Source organism: Biomphalaria glabrata, chromosome 11 (assembly GCF_947242115.1).
Source record: "Biomphalaria glabrata chromosome 11, xgBioGlab47.1, whole genome shotgun sequence".
Classification (NCBI taxonomy): Eukaryota; Metazoa; Mollusca; class Gastropoda; family Planorbidae; genus Biomphalaria; species Biomphalaria glabrata.
The window spans coordinates 19121379-19134316 of NC_074721.1; positions in this window are offsets into that span (position 1 = coordinate 19121379).

The following is a 12938-nucleotide window of genomic DNA, read 5'->3' on the forward strand; positions in this document are numbered from 1 at the left end:
TTGACTTGAGTTTTATTTTGTATGAAGCAAGTAGCAGTCGTCATGGATGCGATACGCTGATACGACACGTGAATAATTACGATAATTCAATAGAATACGCTGATAGGTTACACTGACAAGTACGATATCTAGGTAGGGTACATTGATAAGATACGATGACAAGTACGATACCTAGGTAAGATACGTAGATTGGAGTAGCCGTGAATCAGGTCAACGTGACGTGGATGATCAGCCGTGATGAGGAATAGACCTTCAGGATCTGACATGAACACTGAACATTGCTCGTGAAAATGGCCATGCAATGGTCCTGTGATCGTCTAGACGCTAGAAAGAGCTGGCAACAAGACCGTGGCGATTTTGTCATTTTAGTGAATGCCTGGGAGACCCTTTAAAAAGAAATAGAAGAGTCAATTCCGTCCGCTACTTTGAGTTCAGAGTGAAGTCGGTCAGGTACAGTATAGTTCAGTCTAACGCTATTTGGATTTCAAGTTGACATATTCTTAATTAAGTTAGTTGTGTAATGTTGTCAGTGTCCAGCTAGATTGCTCAAAGAATTAAAGTAAAGGCGGTTAGTCGTTATGCTGGCTGTCAGTATCTTTTTACTTATTTTTATTCCATTTATTAATAGTGACTTTATGTCTAGATGACACTGAATGACCTCTTTTTTAATGACTCCTTAATGTTTTGATTTGTGAAGATGACCATTGTGTTATTTTGTAAATAGAGGGTAAGTGGACCCTTAGCTTGTAACAAGGGGCCATGCTGTTGACGTAACCCTGTTTTACTAATGTCATATGTTAAGTTTGTTGTTTATAACCATTGTCATCTTTCCACTTTTAGTGGGTAAGTTAATTGCAGATGTCGGTCTTGTTAGATTTTGGTTTATGCTACATCTTCTAGAGCAATGGTCTTCAACCTTTTTTGGCCTACCGCCATCTTTTCGTATTTTTTTTTAAATCCGACAGCGCTCCCCTCTAAGAAAAACACTTATACAGAAGTGTGAGAAGGCAAATTCGAACAAAATGTCATTTAGTTATTAATTTATGGAATTTTCGAAATCGAAGACATTGCAATTATTATCATTATACAAAAATAATGTCAAATTATTTGCAGTGATTACATAGAAAAATTAATCTTATTGTCATTAATCCTAAGAATAGTCCATTTTTAAATTTATTGAACATTAGGGCCTACTGTTTTTAGGTTTAATTGTAAATTTAGTTTTATTTTTTATATAAACATTATTATTGCTGAATTCACTACAAAATTAAATTAAGCTAATGGGAACCTTGCGCCTCCTGCAGTCAGACAATATTAGAAAATTCAAGCTTTAAATTAGCCAAAGCGAAGCGAAGTCTCCTCTAGTGGCTACACCCAATTTCTTTGCTTATTCATTAACTTTGTTACACACTAAATCTAGTCTAACCATCTATGTTGATGGAAACGCTAAAGCTACTTTCATTTACAATCATAGTTTTGGAATTTTAATGAAACATTTAAGTGCAACCTGTTGTGTCTCTTATGTTGTTATTTGTTTTACTGAAGACATAGTTTTGTAAATCAATTTTTTCCTGCAGCTTAATTTAAACATCAGTAACAGAAGTTTAATAATTGTCATTTATATTTAATATTGTTTATTTACATCCTAGAAGCGAATCGTCATTTCTTCATAGAGCCTTGTTGTGTGAATTGCAAAGATATCGATGTCCATAGGCAGTAATTCATCTGTCAACAAACAAGCTATGTGAGACTGTAAAGCGTTTAAAAATAGATTTAATATTTCGATAAAAGAGAAAAGTATTTATTCAATAAAAGTAAATTTCTTTCCTTGCAGTCGGAGATTGGTTTTATTCTTGTGCATTAGATGCCTACCATGTAAAACACATTTTTAGCCTGCTTTAAGTAATCGCCAACAGATGAATCTTCCTGTATCTCAAAAAAAAAAAAAAAAAAATTCCAAAATTGTATTTAAGAGCTTAACAAAATAAACAATAACAACTCCCTTTCGAAATCCAGTGAACTTCAGTTTACAACAAAAGTTTAACATGTTGCTCATCATTTGTTTCAAAGCATTTTGAAAGATGAGCTTATTTTCGGCTTTGGTTTGTATTTTATTTACAATATTTATACTTAGATTCAAATAGAAATAAAACTGCGGGCTAACATTTTAACAAAATGTTGCCTGTGTATCATAACTCACAAGGTTAATAGTGGATAGATCTGTTTTTTTAGCGGCCTCCAAAAGGGGAAAAGACGCTATTAGTTGTGTGTGGCCTGTCTGTCCGTCTGTCCGTCGTCCCGTTTAGATCTCAGAAACTAGAAGAGAAAATGATAATCGGACATCAAGATATTTTAGATCATTCAAAGTTCTGATGCAACGGCTACTTTTTTCTTTTCCAAAAGTGAACCATCTAATTTAAAAAATTATATATGCAAGCAGATTTTTCAAAAAATTACACCACTTTTCAATGAAAAACTTCACAAGCTTTTTCATTAATAAAGCAACTTCATTCATAGATTCGCGCATTGGTACAAAACATTTGCATCTAAGGTCACAATGGTAAAAGTGTCAATGGATCATTATAAAATATATTTTCCATTAATTATCAAACTCATTGAATAGAATACTGATTCAAATATTATATTTAAAAAGAATTTTGATACGAACTTCGTTTCAATTGTAAGTTTAAAAAAAAACACACTACTTTTTACCTCGCAGTTTTCACACATCCTCATTAGGCTATACACTTGACAAGAATCTGAATCTAAATTACAATAAATAGAGGCCAGATCTACATAGATATACGAGTTCTAGTCTAGATATCTTTTTACAGCCTAATATGTTCTATCCTCTACCAATGTCTAGATCTGTCCTTCTGTTTCTAGTTGGACCACTTCGGGGGCCGATTTTAATTTTGTGTCCACACAAACTGTCTTTGTAACCTTGTTTATTCTATATTACTTATGAAGCCATTGTAGCGTCCAACCACTTGATGGTTCCCTACATGTCGTCATAAGCTACATAACTAGACAATTTGGAAATAATATTTCATCACTTTAAAAAAAATTATTTTGTGTCACTGATAAGTTTTTAACAATTTTAATTTTTAGTTTCCATCAATTGTCAAACAATATTATAAGACTTTTTTTTTAAAAGCTATGCATTTTTTGTAAGACGCAACAAAAGCATATCCTGCTTGGCAGTTTTTTTGTTTTGAATAGTAGATTTTTATAATTGTTCATGAATATTCTTATATTATTTTTGGATATTGCTATATGTTCGTCAAGCAGACTTGAAAATGTCGTCATTCAAAGTAGAACATTGGAAAACTTTTTTATCTAGTGTCGATGCACTAAAACTCATAAACATACTACTCCAGGGGTGGGCAACCTTTTAGTATCGAGGGCCACATTTTTAAAAAATTCGGAATGGCGGGCCGCACATGTATATATTTATATATATATATATAACTTAGAAAGTTAGCTAACGGTGTAGAATGTCTTCTATTTAATATTTACACTGTATTATAGTCACGATTTTGTCTCTTTTTTACCCACACTCCTCGTTGAAAAATTACAAGATTAAGGAATTTTTGAAACTAATTTAACTATTTTTATAAATTGCAGTTGTCATTTTATACCACAATATCCCCCACAAATATACAATTGTACTTAATTGCAGTATTTTACTTTTTACACTTATGCATAATGTTCCGGAACTGTGAAACCTGCTTACTAGTTGTTAACCTTGTGACTGCTGTGAAATTAATGTCAGTCAACATTGACCAGTGATTATACTTGTTTAGTTTCCACAAAAAAAATGCTTGCTCACTGAATGAGTCAATATATGTTCCGGAAGTTAAATGTCGGGACGAGCGAAACCTGCCCTTGTGGGAACATCGCCAGATAATGCTGACCATGCCCTTCAATGGTGCATACTAAATCAGGAGACCCGAAGAAGACTCTGGCCGGAAGATCATTTAAAGACTGCCTGACCCACTGCGCGGTTCAACTCAGATATAATAGGATTGCTGATCTGAACCCTGCAACATGTAAGGTGAAAACGAAGAAGAAGAACAGATGTATGTGTAATTGAATAGTGTGAACAGCAGCAAGGTTTTTCAAGTGTGGAAATACAGTTTCTGGCACCCATAAGACTCCCATGCAAGTACTGACTTGAACTTTGCTTTTATAAATTGCACAATTAAGAAATCTAAATAAGTCTTGTACTTTTGATCATTTCACTAGAAATAGTTTCGCCTTTCAGCAAATGAAAATGACAACAAAAGGTTTTATTTTTCTTGCTTGTAGAAATGGGAAAGCCTTGTTTGAAAAGATTTAACATTCATTTGCATTTATCTGCAAGCAACCAATTGCAATAGAAATGATTAAAAACATTAAATGTGTCTTCCATTCTTCCTTTTAGAAATATTGGTAACAAAGTCACAGTCAATGTCCTTCAAGTTACAGAACAAATTCTTCTTTGAGATACATTATTCTTATCATTTGCAAGCGGATACATTGCATTATTTTGTTCATCAGTCGGAACTACCAGTGGTTAACCCCTAGCTCTTAAAATATTAATAACTACAATAAAACCTCCCAATATAAGGAGGAAATTTTATGCAGCTGCATGCAAACTTTCTTGTTTAGAGTTTATGGTTGGGATATTTTTTATTAAAAAAACACACACTTGTGAACTTGTTCTTAGCCTACCCAACACTCAGAGATTATGTCTTCAATTGAGTGTATTGATGTATAGGCAATAAACATAATCTTTGTTTACTTGAAATTTTTATAATGAGAAAGTTTCAATAACTTATATGGATATTATTTTTAATACTTGCATTTTATGTGTATATACTGTGGGCACACCTGATTTCTGGAGATGTCGGCAGGTCGCATAAAACCCTCCGGCGGGCCGCATGTGGCCCGCGGGCCGTAATCTGCCCACCCCGTACTACTCTATATACCAGCGAGTTTTCGTAGCAACACTTGGTCAATGTTTTTTTTTTTTTTTTGTTTAAAAAAAGGTTCAATTATTCTATTTGAATATTAGCTTTAACGTTTTTTTTTTAATTAACATTTACATTTTCATATATTAACATATGTGTAGATAAATAAACTATAATCTAAAAGGTGTATTAACTAGTTTGTTATCAAATCATAAACGTTTTCGCGCGCAAGATCTAAGGACAATAGATACCGTCCGATTACAGCAACAGAGTAAGAATTTTAAAAATAGAAAATGGGATTCCCGAACTCAATTTCTAACGTTGTTTCTGTTTTTAAATTAGAAGAAAGCTAACTCTAATTTATCTATATTTAGTTTGTTAGCTTTAATTTTGAAGAAATGTTTTATTTGTTTTGTTTCAGTGCACCTCTAGGTTTCTTTTTTCATCTCTACGTCTCTCTTTACGACCAGCGCCCCCTTACCGCCTGCTATTGTGCACAGCGCCCCCATATTGCCATATTGGCTCCCAGCGCCCCCCAATTTCAGGCGATAGCGCCCCGTTGAAGACCACTGTTGTAGAGGATATTATTTAATTGTTCAGTTGAACTTACTGGCGTAGCTAGCGTGTGCGGAGAATTTAAAGATTCCTCCGGTCCCTCACTTGTTTGTTTTTGACATCATAATGGTGCTTTAGAAAGCTTTCAACAGAAGAAATTTGCAACCGATCTCCACACTTGAGATGTATGTTTTATTTACATGTGTAATTTTTTCTGAGGCATAAGAAAAGACATCTAGTGCATTGAGCTAACCTGGAGTTGGTTTCACTAAATGGAAGAAACCTGAGAGACTGAAAAAAATGAAGAAGGAGTCCACCACAGACAAGCTTTTTAAAGTGGTAGTTATAAGGAGAAAAGCTTAAAGCAGAACCAGATGAACTATCTCATATGTTTCAAGCGCAAATTTTGAAAACATTGTAGCAGCAGCTATTAAGTAATTATCAAAAACAAAACTCAAGCTTTCGTGGTCATAACGAATACTGAATTCACCTAATCCTAGAAACTTCCTAGCATCTTTGAAGTTTCTTGAGAATTTGATAAAGTTACGAAACAGCACTTACATAGAATGGAGTATGGGAAGACACATTATTTGTTACCAGAAATTCAAAATGAGTTCATTTATTTGATGGGCAATAATGTTAGGGAATCAATTGTTGGGAAAGTCTAGCAAGTTTGTTACTTTTCTCTGATGCTTGATTCCACCCCAGATGTTTCTCATCAAGAACATGTATCCCTAATAGTTCGTTACTTGGATGTTGATAATTTCGAAATAAAAGAGTCATTCATTGGTTACTTTGAAATTTTGAAACCTGATGAACAACATTATGAAGAACTTGTTCTGAAAATTCTTAAAGACATTGGACTGGACTCAGATCTGTGCAGAGGGCAAATCTATGATAACGCAGAGTGGCCGTTTGTCTTGCCTGCCGAAACGTCTCTTAGACATAAATCAAAAGTGATAATCACTCTCTCAACCTGGCAGCTCTTCATTCTGCTGAGATAGATCCAGCAATCTTCATCTTTTTTAAAACTGTACATGAATTGTTCAACTTTTCCAATTCACCCCAGAGATGGGCTAACTGAAAGAAGCTGACGCCTGGAGTTTAAAAAAGAAGAGTAATACAAGGTGATACGCAAGAGAAGAAGCTACGTCGGCAGTTTCCTTGTATCTCGACAAATTCATCAAGCTGTTGGAGAAACTTTCTGAATCAACAACTGAAAGAATGGACACTAGAAGCAGTGCACACAATCTTCTTCATGCAGTGGAAAATTATGAAGTTTTTGCTTATCTGGAATTATAATTAAATCTTCTGCGCCCATTTAATATAGTTCAGAAGAAACTACAAACGTCTGGTCTGCACATACTGGAAGCTGTTGAAAAAATAAATGAATGCTATGGATTTTCTGTAATCAAAACTAACAGAAGAAAGAAAAGACTTGATGAAGAGTTGAGTTCAGCATAGGACTGTTAATAGAACTGCAATTCAAACGTGTTGTGACAGAAGTGCTGGACAGAATTCATTTGCAGATAAAGGACATATTTCAAAATATGGAAAACCATGTGGACACCTTTATGTTTCTTCTTGAACCAAGACACCTCTTGGAGTCTAAGGATGATGACACGCTTATGAAAAACACGGTGTTATTTTTTCCTGTTTTTATGATAAAATACAGGCAAATTGCTTGTTCAATGATGTCATTGATGCATGAGCACTTTTCATCAACAAAACAGTACCACAATCACCAAATGACATTTTGAGGAAGCTGGCTTCATATGGTAATGATGTGTGCTCAAACCTTGCAACCTCTATGAATTGAGATTTCTCACTGGTGCATTATTTCGCCAATAAACAACGGCAATATTCATTAAAAGAATCTTAATGATTATTTGTTGTTAATTTTACTGATATACTATACCAATTTGAATTTAGCCTTATATATATCTATTATGATGTCGAATGTCAAAATGCAAGGGACCCAAAAGAGGACAACCCCCCTCTGGCCACCAAATCCATAGTTACGCCCCTGGTTAGACTATATCGAGTTGTTACAATTTTACTTTCATAGGTCAAGTGCCTGGGTCTTAACTGTGATTGCCTTGTGAGAAGATGACGGAAATTTTGTATATTCCAAAAAAATGAAGAACTTACACGAGAGGTAGTTGATGTTTGTGTAGTTGTATGTTGATAGAAGACTCTTGAGTTACTTCAACACTAAAGACAAGTTTTGGTTGTAACCTCTGAATAAAACCTTCAAACCTTATGTAGTTAAGTTTAGTTGTTGTTTTTTTTTCTGAATATTGTCAATTTTTGGTGATTACCCATTGAATAGATTATCATTACTTTATTTGTTTTTGTTTAATATATATATATCAACAATTTATGTTATGTTTATGATCCTTGGGCGTCAGTTATTATTACAATCATAAGTGTCTATGTTCCTGACACTGTCCACATGACACCCTCGTTAACCGTAGGCCACAGAAAAAGATTACCTTTACTCCATCAGCCCCATAAATCATATGGTCTTAAAGGAAACGTTAGTTTTATCAGTGCTCAACATACTTTTTCAAGCATCACTAAATCAGGATAGAGTACCAATGAACTTCATAGAAGCTAACGCCACTCCCCTATTGAAAAAAAATGAAAACAAATCAGATCCTGGAAACAATAGACCAGTATCACTAACCAGCATCACAAGTCAAGTACTAGAACACATGTAACGGCCATACCAGAAGAGTATATAAACATAATGTCCTTTAGGAAACATTGAGTTAGGTTAATTAATAGGACGAATTTCTGACTGTTCAAAGGGCCTAGATCTAGATACTAATGAACAAGTAGATTCCATGTTATTAGATTTTTTAAAGGCATTTGACAAATTTCACCACCATAGCTTTCTTAAAAATTAAAATACTTTGGCATTCCTGGTTCATTGCATTAATGCATTCATGTTTTTCTCTAATAGGGAAAGCAATTATAAACTGTAATAATAAAGGGCTCTAAATCAATACCAATAAAATTAATTACTGTACCTCAAGGAACAGCTTTGGCCCACTACTGCTTCTGATTTACATAAATTACATTCCAAAGGACATTAGTTCAGGAACAAAATTCAGATAATTTGCAGACGATTGCATTATATATAGGACATAAAAACCAACACAAAATACTGAATTTTATAAAGAAAATTAGTATAACTACAGAAATGGGAATCAAATTGGAGCATGTTTTTGCCACTCAGAAAAAATATCCGTTATAAAGAGTAACGAAGGAAAAATATATAGGTTTAGAGCCACTTCAGAACAGAAATAGGGTAGCAATAGTCCATAAAACTTTAAAAAAAAAATTCACAAATACAAAAACCTATTTAAATACTAAGAAAGACACAAAGATAAAGGCAGATTTCGTTACATATGCTACCGCTACAGAGGCATTTTTTTTTTTTTTTTTTTTTTTTAGTTTAGTTTTAACATGGAATGGGTTACCTGAATCATCCTCAATAACCAATAACTAAGCAGAGTTTAATGAACTGATTAACATAAATGATTGACACATGAAATAAAATGCATAAGACGTAATTCTCTTCTCTCTTGAAGTCACGGCTGTAAATTATAAGATAAGACATTGTCACAGTCTCAGTTGACATTGCCTGATTTAATGTTCACCTCATGTTAAGAGGTTAAAAGACACGTGGAATTCCTGATGTAGAAAACAGGAAGTAAAATGAATAAAGTTGACTTTGAGTTTAGTCAAGTCAGTCAAGTGGTATCATTTGGACCGGGCAGTCAAGTAGTATCGTTTGGTCGGACAATAGCGACTTAGAAAGTCGAGCGATAATTTCAGTTAGGTAGTAACTTTTGGGCAGTTGATGCCAGTGGTCTTTTGGAGACATGTATTTCTAGTAGCTATTCTGTACAGTGTTACCCGCTGAGATGCGAAAGTTATTTGCAATCTACTCTAGAGAGTTTAACGTATTGGATATATTTGATACTACTGTTTTTCGGATAGGATTGTTTATTATAGACTTGTGTAACTTACAAGGAGTGCAGTATTATTATTATTATTTTCCTTCTAGTAATACATGTCACACAATATCAACGCCACGTCTCAAAACGTGCATTTACAGACAACTACATGATTTTTGTATTTTAATTATACGTGACAGAGCGACCCAATTTCAGTAAACCATTTTCTTCAGTCAGCGAATTTCGATTTCGATTTTATGTCTCAAATTAATTAGTTTCTTGAATAAGATCTATGACAACGGTTCTAAATTTGTACAGTGATACTACAATGTACTGGTATTCATTAAACCAGACATTTTATCTCAATAGAAATATTAAAGTTTGCATACGTCTATAGTTTCAATTACGTTTATTTATTTTGTTGATGCAAATATTTAATTTATTAGGAGGAGGATATTATACATAAATATTATTTATACTTTAGAATTTAATTAACTTAATAACTGCTTCACTTTGTTGAAATCTCCGTTTTGAATTATAAGAACCTTTCCAATTTCTATGGGCATCTTTTTTTTAGCAATATGTAACAGAAATAAAAAGAGAAATCGAAATGGATTCAAATTAGTGCTGTATGTAGGAAAAATGTAAGAAATGAATAAAAAAGAAATGAAGAATTTTGAAATACGTACAAAAACAACATAAGGAAACTCTATTCAAATATCATTTAGGCCAAGTAAAACATATGTATACTACAAGGATCGAAGCACAACAATCTGATACAAAAATTGTAATGATGTACACAAAATAGTGTGTACATTTTTAAAATACATATTGTTTAAACTCTCGTATCTTGTACAAAGACTACACTTAAAAAGCTTGTTTATTAATTTGCACTTGATCTTAGGCATACTTTTTATAAAAATTTGTATAACAAGAAGCTTACGTATTAAATCAAAGTGATAAGAGAGAAACAAACCAAGGAAAAACAATATAAATTTTTTGTTCCAGACAATACAATTATTGAGCTATTGTTTTTCACTGAAATTAATGAATATTAGATTTGAAAAACATTTTTGTACACCCACCTCCTTCCCTCTTCTCCACGGGAAAGAATTCTGGTGCAGCGAATGTATAGATTTTGCACACCTTTTAATTTTCCAACGATAAACATTTAGATCTAGACTTAGAAGACAATGCGCAAAATTTTCCTGAACATTAATTTATTAAACTCTTGAATATGTAAAGCCTTACATTCGGAAATTTCAGAATGCGATAGTCCTTTCAAAATCGACTGTTAAGTTTCTAGGAAAGTCATTAGAGCAATTTTTTAGATCATCAATCTCCATTAAGGAGTGGCTTAAATAGAGATATTGTAAAAGTAAAAAAGGAAAACATCAAAAAATACATTAAAATACCAGCATCATATAACTTAAATACAATAAAACATTTTTTTAAATTAATTTTAAAAATATTTTATTAAAACCGGGTATAGAACTCGTGAAGGTACGTGCTAAGTGAATCGGCCAGCAGCAATGCAAATTTTTTCGATTATTTATTGATATTATTATGTTGACATCTACTGGTGAGTTTTACGGTTTCATTTAGGGAATGACATACTCCAACGGGTTCCCCCCCCCCTTACTGTTCAGTTATTAAATTTCTCCGTGGCTCGTCTGCCTGGGCACCCTTAGCAAGTTAATATATAAGTACCAGACAATAGCGAGAGTTTAAATAACAAATCATTAATGAATCGATCATATTATATGACATAAATGATGATTAGACCAAAAGTAATAAGTACAAATCATAGATCTTGTTAGTATGCAAGCACACATTAGTTAAAGTGCGTCAGTCCAACCTGGGCTTGCGATGCCCACTCCCCAATGCCAACTAGGTTTCATGCAATAACACAGTCTACAGATCAGGCTTGACTCTAGCAGAGAAAAATATGCCTTCCCAATACTGGAGAAGAAAACAACAAATAAAGAGCTCCAGCCAATGATCTGCTACCCTAGCAAAACAAAAAGAAGCAATGGCGCCAAAATAGCCAAAATAGCGCGTCCTTACCAACAGTGCACAAACTATTATGGTGAACAAAAGAAACAAACCAAGCAAAAACGCACGACAACTACATCGTGTGTTTGTTTTTTTAAATTATTGGATATTTCCAAGGATAGGCCTTTAAATCTAGACTTGCCTTATATTCGGAAATGCGCGAACGCAATAGTCCTTTCAAGAACGCGATAGTCCTTTCAAAACCGATGCTGGATTTAGACCTAGATGTGTCTCTAGCCAAATTAACATTTATTTATTTTTTACTTTGAAAAATTAATAACGGTCAAACTAGAGTTTTTCCATGTGGCCAATGAGCTAGTAATTCTTTTCTTAGAGATATACATCAACAATTTTTAGGAAAATCATTAGAGCCGTTTTTTAAGATCAGATGTCCAGGATACTGGATGCAGTTTCCATGAAGTTCTGACTTGAATAGAGGTATTGTGCAGAAATAAAAAAGATAGAAAAGGGGGCAAAGCATAAAAGTTTTGACGTAGCCGTTTATAGCAGAGAGGTCATTTTGAAATGGGCGTTTTTTGCTGAGATGGGCGTTTTGATACAACGAAGGTTTTTGGTGCAGTGTTGGCTTTTTTTACATTGATTTTTTTTCGCACATTGATCGTTTTGCACTGTTATCGTTTTGGCACTGTGGTCATTTTGGCACGGACAATGGTGGTAATTGCTGTATACATATAATATATGGTACTGCTATTATGTTTTTCATCTGCATCAAGATGCTCGTATGTTTGCGCCCTTCATACGTATATAGATCAAGAGCTTCAACTAGCTGTCAATGATTTTGCTGAGGGTGCTGCCTTTAGTCCTTCTAAATATTTCTACCTCAGGAAAACTGGGGTCATTCTCCAGAAGTCCTTAAACAGAACTACTTGATCTCCACAAATTCGTGTGATTGGTCGACTCTTTAATGTTATCGACCATAACAACGATGCTTCACTGTCTAAAAATGCATTAAAGGTGCCATCGCTCCATAATAGAAATACGGTGGATAGACGACATATTCTGCCAAAGGATGGTGTGTACAGTATAGATGTACTACTTACATTATGACAGCAACGCTGGGTCGAACCTCCCAACAGTGTTAAAGAGGTTCTTTCAGGAAACGCTATTAAGATAGAATCATGCGCCTGTTTGACATTATTTTCATATAGTTTTTCTAGTCATGCATGTTAATAAGACACTTAAACTATTCCATTTTCCTGTCTGTCTCATGCAATCTGTTTCATTTTGCTAATGGTAGCTCTTTCAGTAATTATCTTTCCACGTTTTCACGGAATTTTTCATATTTCACTACCCTGTTATGATTACGCTCCAAAATGTCATTTTCCATCAGTAAATGTTTTATTTTTTATAGAATTAAAGGGGAACTAATGCTCTTATTATGTAA